A 13054-nucleotide genomic window follows, 5' to 3' on the forward strand; every position below is an offset into this window, starting at 1 on the left:
TGTGTTTAAAGAGAAGAGATGAAGACTTGGAACAAGTCACTAGCCACAGAGGTTCAATTTTCTCACTTTAATATGAGGATTGGGATGGAGGTATTTATCTACCTACCCTGAGGGGTATCGTTAAGTATCAAAATAATGTAAATAATGTCTTGGCATTTACTGGGTGCTTCTTAAACAGAAGCTTGGCTCCAGTACCAGGGAAGGTATCTACCTCTGCATTCCTGAGCCTCGTGGATCAGATCCCCTCTGTTTAAATCACCCTCATTGGGTGATCTTGGACAAAGTCTCACTCTTCTCATCTGTAAAATATTGTAATAACAGTACCTACTTTATAAATATGTTATGAAAGATTAGTGATGTAATCCTGGTAAAGCACTTAACCTGGCTCCTGGCACACGGCTGTGCTTAATAAGTGCCAGCTGTTATTATCGGCAGTACTTGCCCTTCTGCTCTGTTGGCGCTTTCCCGTTAGCATATAAACACATCAAGTTTTTTTCCATCTTAAAAAAAGGAATAGACCTTAGATACTACCACTAAATTTTTTTGCCTGTTCAGTTAAGTCTATGTTCATACCCTCTACCTTGCCCGTAGCCACACACACAGGGTACAGTGCTCAGTTGCTCAGTAGTCTCTTTGCAATCCCGCAGACTGTAGCCCAGCAGGTTCCTCATTCCCTGGGATTCTCCAGGCAAGAATACTGGAATGAGTTGCCATTTCCTCTTCCAGGGGCTCTTCCCATCTGAGGGACTGAACCCATGTCTCCTGTGTCTCCTGCATTGGCAGGCAGATTCTTTACCACTACACCACCTGGGAAGCCCATAGCTGCATACACAGAACCTAGGTCAATGGCCCGTGGAGTCAATCCCACCCACCTGACTGCAGCCCAGGGGCAGGGCAAGCACATGACACAGGGGATGAGCAGGAGGTTAAGAGCCAGAAGGTCATCTTTTCAAATCCTGGCTCCACAGCTTCAAATCCTTTGCTTACCTTGGGCAAAAATCTTGTCATCTCTGAACCTCAGCTTCCTCACCAATAAGCTGGGAGTGAGAAGAGCTGCCTTGCTGGATAGCATCAGGGAGGTTAAAACAAACAATGCGCGTATTGTCTGGAACATTGCAGAAACTCAATGCAGGTGAGATATAGTTACTACCTAAAATGTAAAGTGCATTATAATTTGCAGTCTATACCCACAGATATGGAGCAAAGAAAGGAAAGAACCCAGCTAAGGCAGAGGAGGAACAATCAGAGGGTCATAGGAGACCCAGGGAAGGTCAGTGTTAGTGCAACAAGAGTGAAGCAATATTTCAGAAAGACTGCAGAATCAACATCAAATGCTGCAATGATAGAAAAGATTATAAGCTCTTAAAAAAAAAAAGAAAGAAAGCAAAGTTACATTTAACTTGGATGGTACTATGTTCTTGGTTTTAATGTTTAGTTTTGTTTTAGCAGATTTACCTTTCTATTCAGTTTTGCTGGTACTAATAGTAAAATCATTCTGAGTTCCTTGACCATGGGCTAGCTCGATTTTGTGGAAAAGAAAGGCTCCTGAGAGATTGGGAGCTTGTTTAGGAAGCTCGCTGGATATGAAATACATCCACAGATAATCTGCAAGGCATAGCATTCCCAGAAGGATGCTCAGGGGTCACTGACATAAGGTCATTTCCTAATTTTCCGTACTGGATGCTTGTTCACTTTCACAAAGGACAAAAAGTCACAAAGAAGATAGCTCTTTCTTTTGAGCTCCCTCCCCCTCCGCCCAAAATTTGGATATACCCTACCAGCACTGAGATTTTAAAGGACAAACTGTTCTCACTTAAACCCAGACTGCTTAGTGTAACTGAATGTGGTGCCCACCTCTGTGGCATTCTCTCATCTCTCAGTTTTGCTGGTGGGAGATCATAGTTCCCTCTTTAAAAACAAAATAGATTGCAATAATTTCTTAATTAAAAACCCTTTGAATCATTACTGAAATCTGTTCCGTGGATTTAACTGATTGGCAGGAAAAAGATTTTCTGTTCTCTGTGGACTAAAAGAATTCAGAAAGGAAACGAATGGCTGAAAATGTTCCAGTAATGAAATCCCCCTCTTTAGTACATTTAGTACACTGACGAATTATCTACTGGTAAATTTACATAACTTCAATCAAATAAGGAATAAACCAGTCACTAAGGAAGCCCAGACCCTAGGGAAGAGTTGGGTGCACATACGAGTTCCCTTTTGCACCAAATCTGTTTTTCTTTGAAACTCAGAAACTGAATTTATTCAAAAGTTATGTGGGGAAATTACTAAGCATCTAATAGGGTGGTTGAAAGATGATTGTACCTAGTGTGTGATCAGGGCCATTTTAGTAGGAAATGATTCTTTTCTCCTGTATCATCTAGCAATGTCTCATGAAAAGAATTCAAGAGAAACTTCCATCCTTACGGGGTCTCCCTGCTCCACTAGAGGTACAAATGACTAATAACCAGCATTAAAGATCCTAATAATATGCTCTAAAGGCTTGCAGTCTAATTTGGCATATGATCTTCACAAGAAATTTCTGAAGTGTTTTAAATCTGGAGAAACTGGGGCACGGTCAGTTTCACCAGTGCCCCAGGGACACAGGAGTGAACAGACAGTGTGGAGGTATCTAGGTCCCATCCTCCTTTTGCTGTAATATACTGACTCCTAAGGCTTCCCTGGTGATGCAGTGGTAAAGAATCTCCCTGCCAATGCCAGAGATGCAGGAGATGCAGATTTGACCTCTGAGTCAGGAAGATTCCCTGGAGAAGGAAATGGCAACCCACTCCAGTATTATTGCCTGGGAAATTCCATGAACTGAAGAGCCTGGAGGAGTACAATCCAAGGGGTCACAAAGAGTCAGACACAACTGAGCATGCATGCACTGACTCCTGAAGAGCAGAAATATAAGGAATAATAAAAAGATTGGAAGAAGCTAAATAAAATGTTAAGTTACTTAATAATCACTTTAAACCAGTTCAGGTTGATGATTAATCTTCCACTCTTAGACTAAAAGTAATACAATAGGAATATTTTAATAACATTTTATCATTGTCTATTAAAATATTCTGCTTTTCTGTGAAAACAAAGTTTATATTTATTAATTACCTGTCAGGAAAAATCAGTATAAACTTAATATAGATCAGGGCTAAAATTATTTAATTTTTGTATGATTTTGTTGAAGTGGAACAGGGGGTGAGCAGTAACATAGGAGAGCATGGAAGATGCCCTAGTGGGTTGGGTGGTGGTGGTGCTAGACTCTGTAACCCATTCATGGATTGACTAGTCAATTTCCAGTTTCCTCCTTTGTAAGATGGGGGTTAATGGCACTTATCAGGATGATCATAAGGTTCAAGACAAAAATGAGCTGGTACATGTAAAAATATGTTTATGTACAAATGTACTAGTTAGAGAGAAAAGGCAAAATTTTATCTATTTGTAAATGTTCTCAAAAGGCCACAGATTTGGTTCATGTGTTTTTACATACCAAGCTCAGTCTGATGTGTTGCTCTTGCGGCATGGGGCTCTCTGAGACTCTCATCCCCTCTCCACTGAGTACTGACCATTTATTTCATTAATAATAGACCCAAGAACCACCTTGACTCTACCCCAAGGATCACAAGTGGATTATGCAGCATTAGTAGTTCATAAACTTTTAGCATATATAACTGAATCACTGTTATAAAACTAAGACAACATTGTAAATCAACTATACTTCAATAAAGTAAAAAATAAATAAAACAAAAAGAAGCATGTTTTTCTCTTTGATGTGAGCCAGGAGAATTCAGCATTTTCCTACAGAAAAATATAAATAATGAGTACCCCGAAACTCATAAAAGTCTGTTTTACCGATACTTTTTCTATTGGCTATTGGGTACCCGATTTTTTTCCCCTCTTTGTGGGTGAGAAGGAAAGTCACAGTCATCAGGAAGTGTTTCTGTCTTCCCCTTAACCCCTAAATATGAAATATCTGTCCCATGTCTCATACAGTGCTGGACACAGAGAAGGCCCTAGAATATTTATTAGATGAATGGCCCACCATTTTTCCTTCTGAGATAGGAGGGAGATGGGCCCCAGCTGGTGTTTGTCAAGTTGAGTAAAATCAAAGCTCTGTTCTCATCCAAACACTCTAAGGACAAAACTAGAGGCAGAAGCCAAGCTCTGCTGAATTAGAGATAAGATAACCACTCCTGAGGTCAAGAAAAACTTCCCTGTCTGCACATGTGCAGGGAGGCTTCTTGGGGGTCAAAACCTCCATACTAAGTGGGGACATAACCCCCGTCTCTCCAAGATTACTTCCATGGTAATAAATATCGCCTAAACACAGTGAGAAAGGTATTACCGAACAAGAACTGCTAGCTATCTCTTGCTAACTCGCATCTCCTTCTAAGGAAATCTTTTTTGCCAGTAGGCTTTTCTATTCTAAATAGTCCCCTCATTCCCCTCAACAAAACATAATTCAGTTCAGTTCAGTTCAGTTCAGTCACTCAGTCGTGTCCGACTCTTTGCGACCCCATGAATCACAGCACACCAGGCCTCCCTGTCCATCACCAACTCCCAGAGTTCACTCATACTCACCTCCATTGAGTCGGTGATGTCATCCAGCCATCTCATTCTCTGTCGTCCCCTTCTCCTCCTGCTCCCAGTCCCTCCCAGCATCAGAGTCTTTTCCAGTGAGTCAACTCTTCGCATGAGGTGGTCAAAGTATTGGAGTTTCAGCTTTAGCATCAGTCCTTCCAATGAACACCCAGGACTGATCTCCTTTAGAATGGACTGGTTGAATCTCCTTACAGTCCAAGGGACTCTCAAGAGTCTTCTCCAGCACCACAGTTCAAAAGCATCAATTCTTCAGCAATCAGCTTTCTTCACAGTCCAACTCTCATATCCATACATGACCACTGGAAAAACCATAGCCTTAACTAGATGGACCTTGGTTGGCAAAGTAATGTCTCTGCTTTTTAATATGCTATCTAGGTTGGTCATAACTTTCCTTCCAAGGAGTAAGCATCTTTTAATTTCATGGCTTCAATCAGCATCCACAGTGATTTTGGAGCCCAAACATAATTAAATGGATTAAATTTGAGTTTCTATCTCAAGGGCAGAACTTCAATAGGCTACTGGACAACCTCTGACTGGTATGGTTGGCTTGAGAAAAACAGATCAACCAGTCAAATCTCTTAAGAACATGGTCTGGGAAACAGAGGCTGTCAGAAAGCAGAGCTGAAAGGCCCTATGCGAGGAGGTGGGCTCAGGCCTGGGCTGACCATGGGGGCCCAGATGAAAGCTGAAGTCAGCAGGAAGATGCTGGTGAAGCAGAAAACAGAGCTGATGCAAAGAGAGGCAGAGCTGCCGTGAATGAGATCTTGCAGGTCCTGAGAAGCAGGGAGAACAGTACACCTGATCATGTTTCAAAAGATCAGGGTCAGTTTCAATTTAGGAGAACCATACTCTGTTCCGCTTCCCTACCCACTACTCCCATCGCATACATCCTTTCTTTTTCTTGGATTCTCCTTTTTTCTTTTATTTTTTAATTGAAGGATAATTGCTTTACAGAATTTGGTTGTGTACACATCCTTTTCCTTCTTTCAACCCCCTCACCCCCACCCTGAGGAAACTTGAATGGGAATCTGCACCTTGAAACTAAAATAAGAGAATTTCTGTGCTCAACCAAAGGATGAATTACATCTGCAGCTTTCACACAGTCCCAGGAGGAAACTTGGATTGCCCTCAGGGTTAGTCCAGGACACCCCAGGAACATCACAGGCTACAGAACAACTGCTTATGTTTCTGCTTCAGCCCACATGGTATAGGACACATAAGCCCACTCTATGGAGCAAGCCCAGAGCAGCCATCCCCATATACGTTTGGGCAAATCTAGTCTTCAAGTTGCCAGTCGATAGAATGGGTGGAGGGGAAATATCTGATGCACATTTGTTAAGTTCATTCTTGAGGGCTTCCCTGCAACACCATTAAATTTAAAAAATTGGATGGAATAGGAAGGCTGGTATCCAGGTCCTAGCCTCATCTGCCATCTCTACGACCTTGAATGAATCAGTTAATGCACAGTTTAACTCTGATCCACAGTTTCTTCATTTGTAAAAGAGGAATAATGACTTTTGCCCAACTTACTTCAGGGTTATTATAAGAAGTTGGATAAGATGAGGATGTGAAAGTGTCCCATGAACTCTTTGACCCTTATTCAGATATATGTCTTTGGCTGAATGATGAAGAATTGAACAAGGAGTGTCCACTCCAGGGAAGTGCTTGGGCTGTGTCTGCTCTTGTTTTTTAGTGTCTGATGCTCCTCCTGACAGAGGCTGACCTTCAGGAAGCGTGAGGGCCCATAAGGTAAGCCCATCAGGGAGGAGCTAAGAAACCAAACACGACTGCCTTATGGCACTTGTCCATGTGAAAATTCCAGGAGAGCAAATAATAATGGAAAATAAACTTTCCCCTTGTTTTTAATTTCAGGAAAAAATGATGAGAACCAAAGGTTGGTGAATAAGGGAAACAGCTCAGAAAAAAAGACATTTCCAAATTGATAATTAAGTACCTGTTCCTTAGGAAGCGACTTCCATGGAAACTTAAAGGAAAATGAGAAAAACATAAAAAACATGATCTGATCAGATCCTTATTTAAAAAACAAAACAAAGACAGACAGTGTCACAGTGCAGAAGCATGCCCAGGAATGTAAGGCAGGTGAAGGACATAAATATAAACGCAACACCAACATTCTCCAAACGCAGGAAGCAAGCAGGGATGGGGAGATTTTAATAACAGAACGCGGTTAAATATGTTCATAATATCTCCTTGTATCAGGAGACACAAACAATTACTGGGTTTTCAGGGAGAGATGAAAGAGTATAGGGTAAAACATAGACTGTTCAAAAGTACCTACAATGCTGGATGTATTCAAATCAGCGAGGGTCTTCTGTCAGGGACCCTAAATTCTTTTTAAAGTCCAGTTTTCTTAAGGAATATCAAGAAAGTCTTGAAAGAGAACTAATTTTAGTGATTTTAAATATAAATATGTGATACATAATCAATTTAGACAAGGCTAACAGTTTTGTAAACTCAGGCATACACGAATGGGGTATCCCAGCTTCTGACTGGTTAGAAATCACTGTCCTCCCAAGCCTAGTTCTCCCACCCTGATCTATCATGGCCTTTGTAACACAAGCCTGATGCCTTTTTCAAACTGGGCTATTGTTTGGTCTTTTGAAAAGGTCTCATTTTTTTATTTCTGTACTTGCTTTCATATATCCATATTCCACCCCCACTTCAATACCCAATACCCTGTAGAAATCCTACCCATTAATTGCTGGAAGAAAATCAGCATAAGAGGCCATATAATAAGGCTTTATGGGATGTTCATGGCACTAGTGGTTTAGAATCTGTGAAAATTGCCAACAGTGTTATTGCAATCATTTAACTGTGATTTGACAGTATTAGATGCTAGCATGACATCTGGAGCTCTCAGAACTGCCAATAGGGCTGTCCCCATACACATTCAGCCCTCATAAAAGCCTTCCTCTTCAGGGAGGGGCAAGCTCCTGGGTTATACTCTGCAGCTACTGGGCCTTGCCTTTGGAAGTCTCTCTCTCTCCCAATAGGAAGAGCATCCCCAGTGCCTAGGACCAGCCTACCTGGACAGCACTAGACCCTTCTGGACAAGCACTGGATGAAAGAGAACATGCAAGGTTTACTGGCTTAAGACCTCCCCTTCTCTTGTACTTTGTGCCAAAGGATGGTGGGAGGCAGAGCCAAAGAAAATAGACATGCTTAATCTGAACGCAGTATATTGAAGAGCAGAGACATTACTTTGCCAACAAAGGTCCGTCTAGTCAAGGCTATGGTTTTTCCAGTGGTCATGTATGGATGTGAGAGTTAGACTGTGAAGAAAGCTGATCGCTGAAGAATTGATGCTTTTGAACTGTGGTGCTGGAGAAGACTCTTGAGAGTCCCTTGGACTGCAAGGAGATCCAACCACTCCATTCTGAAGGAGATCGATCCTGGGTGTTCACTGGAAGGACTGATGCTAAAGCTGAAACTCCAATACTTTGACCACCTCATGCGAAGAGTTGACTCACTGCAAAAGACTCTGATGCTGGGAGTGATTGGGGGCAGAAGGAGAAGGGGACGACAGAAGATGAGATGGCTGGATGGCACCACTGACTCGATGGACACGAGTTTGAGTGAACTCCGGGAGTAGGTGATGGACAGGGAGGCCTGGCATGCTGTGATCCATGGGGTTGCAAAGAGTTGGACACGACTGAGCGACTGAATTGAACTGAACTGAATCTGAAAGTGATTCTGCCTGCCTCATCATTAGATACAATGTATACATGAAGAACTCAAGGCTGACCTGTAACCAAGCCACAACAGGAGTGCCTGAGCTATTGTTTACATGTCATCTTATTAAGTCCCATTACAAATGCATCTCCCCTGTGAAGCCCTTCCATTCACGAGGGACATGGGCGGCCCCTAGGCTTCTCCAGCACTTAGGTTACTCCACTAGCCATACAGTGTTACAGCCTAAGAGATCCTTGAGGGTGAGGGCTATTTCTTACACAGTTATGTGTGCAACACAGCCTTTAATACATAATAGGTGCTTAATAATGAGTCATTTGAATGATGAACCCCCGGGGAAACAGATGAAAAGTATTGGGTGGAGAAAGGTGCCTTGAGCTGGGCAGTCAACACTGCTTCTCATCAGTCCCTTCCCTGGGCCTCCTTCTCATGCTAGTAAGTTATAGTTTTAGTTCACTGTGTTTTGTAGTAAGCCTCCTTAACTATAGTGAAATAAAGGCATACAAAAAATAATCCCAATTAAGACTATGTGTGTCTGTTTAGGGGATAGGAGTGTGCCCCCAGCAAACACTTCTTTACCAGCTGGGAGAGCCCTGCACGCAGACTCCAGGGTGGCACTCAGAGGGTCCTGAGCAGCCCAGAAGATGGCACCACCCGTGGGTTTGCTCTGAGGGCTCTCTTGTTTTCTATTTCTACTTGAATGATGTACCCATCCATGAATCCATTGAAATTTTATTGAGCACTTGATGCAACCCTTATGGCAGAAAGTGAAGAGGAACTAAAGAGCCTCTTGATGAGTGTGAAGGAGGAGAGTGAAAAAGGTGGCTTAAAAACTCAACATTCAAAAACAAAGATCTAGGCATCAGGTCCCATCACTTCATAGTGAACAGATGGGGGAAACTGGAAGCAGTGACAGATTTTATTTTCTTGGGCTCCAAAATTACAACGGATGATGACTGCAGCCATGAAATTAAAAGATTCTTGCTCCTTGGAAGAAAAGCTATGAAAAACCTAGACAATGTATTAAAATCAGAGATGTCACTTTGCCAACAAAGGTCCATTTAGTCAAAGTTATGGTTTTTCCATTAGTCATGAATGGATGTAAAAGTTGGACTGTAAAGAAAGCTGAGCTCCAAAGAATTGATGCTTTCACATTTTGGTGCTAGAGAAGACTCTTGAGAGTCCCTTGGACTGCAAGAACAAACCAGTCAATCCTAAAGGGAATCATTCCTGAATATTCACTGAAAGGACTGATGCTGAAGCTGAAGCTCCAATACTTCACCTGATTTGAAGTGCTGACTCATTGGTAAAGACCCTGATGCTGGGAAAGATTGAGGGTAAGAGGAGAAGGGGACAACAGAGGACGAGATAGGTAGCATCACAAACTCAATGGACATGAATCTGAGCAGACTCTGTGAGATAGTGAAGGACAGGGAAGTCTGGCATGCTTCAGTCCATGGAGTCACAAAGAGTCTGACAGGACTTAGCAATTGAACAACAACAACAATTTGTCAGACCCTGGGGACAAAATGGTAAGCCAAGCAGTCCCAGCCCTACCCTCATGAAGGTTCCAGTTTCTCCTGGAAGAACTGCAGAAGAAAACCAGTAGGCAGTCAGCTTAAACCCAGGTTGTGCTTAGTCACTTGTGTCCACTCTTTGCGACCCCACGGACTGTAGCCCACCAGGCTCCTCTGTCCATGGGATTCTCCAGGCAAGAGTTCTGAAGTGGGTTGCCATGCCCTCCTCCAGGGATCTTCCCAACCCAGGGATAGAACCCAGGTCTCCCACATTGCAGGCAGGTTCTTTACCATCTGAACCACCAGGGAAGCCCAGATTCCAGGCTACAAGGACAGAAATAAACACAACCTTGAATCGAATTGCATTAATGGATACGCCTTAAGAATGCTGCTCCCTAGCGCCCTCTGCTGTCCCCATCTTGCACAAGCGGCCCCAGGCCAGCACCTTCCGTGCCTGCTCCAGCCACAAGCTTAGCCCTGTGGTTGGCTGCCGGACACACGCCTTCCTGGCTACAAGCATCTGAGCTGGAGACACCCTGGCTCCAGGCTCTAGGAGTTGGAACACACAGATTAACGGCGAATCTGGAGTGGACCGGGTTTCCTCAGAGAGAAAGGGGTCTGCACGTCCAGAGTTCCCGGAGGTGGGGACTCGGGGAGTTGGGGCGATGGCCGCAGAGGGTGGTGAAAGACAGAATGGTGAAAAGGGCAGAAGGAGGCAGCCGACCAGATGTTTGCTGCTGTTCAGGGGGCTGGAAAGTTTCCTGTGTCTTCTAGTGAGTCCTTTTCTCTGCTTTTAGGAAAATATTTCATGAAAGGATGTAGTTTTCTAAAATCAGCTGTGAAAACTCAAGGGTATGCATGAATTCCCTTCACTGAAAGGTCTTTGTTTAATGGGATTATAGAAAGCTAATTCCTCTATGGCTCAACTGGTAAAGAATCCACCTGCAATAAAGAAATAGGAGACACGGGTTCAATCCCCGGGAAGATCTCCTGGAGGAGGAAATGGCAACCCACTCCAGTATTCTGGAAAATTCCATGAATAGAGGAGTCTGGCAGGCTACAATCCATGGGGTCACAGTATCAGACACGACTAAAGTGACTTAGCACACATAGCAAGGTAGCTCATTTTCCTAGAGCATTGATTCCTGGAAGAAATGTCTGGAGTCTTTCATGTATTCTGGGCAATTAGTGTGCTCTTGGGTGGACTTGGCTTATGTGAGAAGATGGAAAACCTTGGAACCTGGAGACCTCAGTTTTCTTTCTGGTTCTGCCACTCATTGGGCAAGTTCTTCTCCTTCTCTGGGCCTTAATTTCTCATCTGGAAGTACCCTTGTGACTCTAGTGTTCCCTGAAGGCTTTGAGAGGGAGATGCTAGGAGCAAGCAGCCAGCAGAGCTCCAGTGGAGGTGGTAGCAGGTCAGGGGAGGCAGGATGTGGGGGCCTGGTCAGTCCTTATCACATCAGGCTCCAGGGGAAGACAGGACAGTGAACCACAGTGATAGAAAAAAGGTCAACAACCCAACAGCCACATTTCTTTCCCTAAGCACAGTGACTTTTGCCAGGAACCATGAAGAACATTGAGAATGATTGCTTTCCCCTGACATTCAAAAACTGGGTTGGTCCAAATGAAAATGCCAGGGATTGTTAAACTCTTCACCCCTGACTGGCACCCACACAGCACAACAGTGACTGGCCTGAAGCTTAGGGGAAATAAAGTGAAAGAGAGGTGAAGTGTGGGTAAAAAAATACAAAAATTCACTAAAGGGCAGTGGGAACCGACTGGTAAAGCCCTGAAAAATACAGATTGTGTGTTTCTGGATTGTCCAAAGCACAGCTGTATTGCAAAAAGGAAATCAATATAAGGGAAGTTCAGAAAACCTGATTTCTAGTCCTACGTTTGAAGGACAGGGAAGCCTGGTGTGCTGCAGTCCATGGGGTTGCAAAGAGTTGGATACGACTTAGTGTCTGAACATCAACAACAGTCCTGTGTTCTTCGTTTACAAGTAGTGATACTGAGCAAACTGAAGGCAGTAAAATTACTTACATTTCTCTTTATCCAGAACTCTTTTTCTTCCATGAAGCTGGTAGCCCAAGAATGATCTTAGTCCTTCCAACAGAAAGAAAACATACATAAGAGTAAAGCCAAACAGATTGGAATTGGTTCTTGCTGACTATAAGGTATTTTTAAAAAATCATTTTGGCAATGTTTATTATCTGATTCAGAAACTCAGAATAGTAGCCTTTAGTCAGCAGTAAACAGACACCTACTTAAAAGTATCTCAAGTTCAAGGCTAACTTTCAGTTCAGTTCAGTTCAGTTCAGTCGCTCAGTCGTGTCCGACTCTCCGCGACCCCATGAATCACAGCACGCCAGGCCTCCCTGTCCATCACCAACTCCCGGAGTTCACTCAAACTCATGTCCACAGAGTCGGTGATGCCATCCAGCCATCTCATTCTCCGTCGTCCCCTTCTCCTCCCGCCCCCAACCTTTCCCAGCATCAGAGTCTTTTCCAGTGAGTCAACTCGTCGCATGAGGTGGCCAAAGTATTGCAGTTTCAGCTTTAGCATCAGTCCCTCCAATGAACATCCAGGATTGATCTCCTCTAGAATGGACTGGTTGGATCTCCTTGCAGTATAAGGGACTCTCAAGAGTCTTCTCCAGCACCACAGTTCAAAAGCATCGATTCTTCGGCGGTCAGCCTTCTTCACAGTCCAACTCTCACATCCATACATGACCACGGGAAAAACCATTGCCTTGACTAGACGGACCTTGGTTGGCAAAGTAATGTCTCTGCTTTTTAATATACTATCAAGGTTGGTCATAACTTTCCTTCCAAGGAGCAAGCGTCTTTTAATTTCATGGCTGCAATCAGCATCTGCAGTGATTTTGGAGCCCAAAAAAACAAAGTCTGACACTGTTTCCACTGTTTTTCCATCTATTTCCCATGAAGTGATGGGACCAGATGCCATGATCTTTGTTTTCTGAATGTTGAGCTTCAAGCCAACCTTTTCACTCTCCTCTTTCACTTTCATCAAGAGGCTTTTGAGTTCCTCTTCACTTTCTGCCATAAGGGTAGTGTCATCTGCATATCTGAGGTTATTGATATTTCTCCCGGCAATCTTGATTCCAGCTTGTGCTTCTTCCAGCCCAGCGTTCCTCATGATGTACTCTGCATATAAGTTAAATAAGCAAGGTGACAATATACAACCTTGACGTACACCTTTTCCT

Source organism: Moschus berezovskii, chromosome 17 (genome assembly GCF_049115385.1).
Source record: "Moschus berezovskii isolate FMDL1 chromosome 17, NW_MosBer_1.0, whole genome shotgun sequence".
Classification (NCBI taxonomy): domain Eukaryota; kingdom Metazoa; phylum Chordata; class Mammalia; order Artiodactyla; family Moschidae; genus Moschus; species Moschus berezovskii.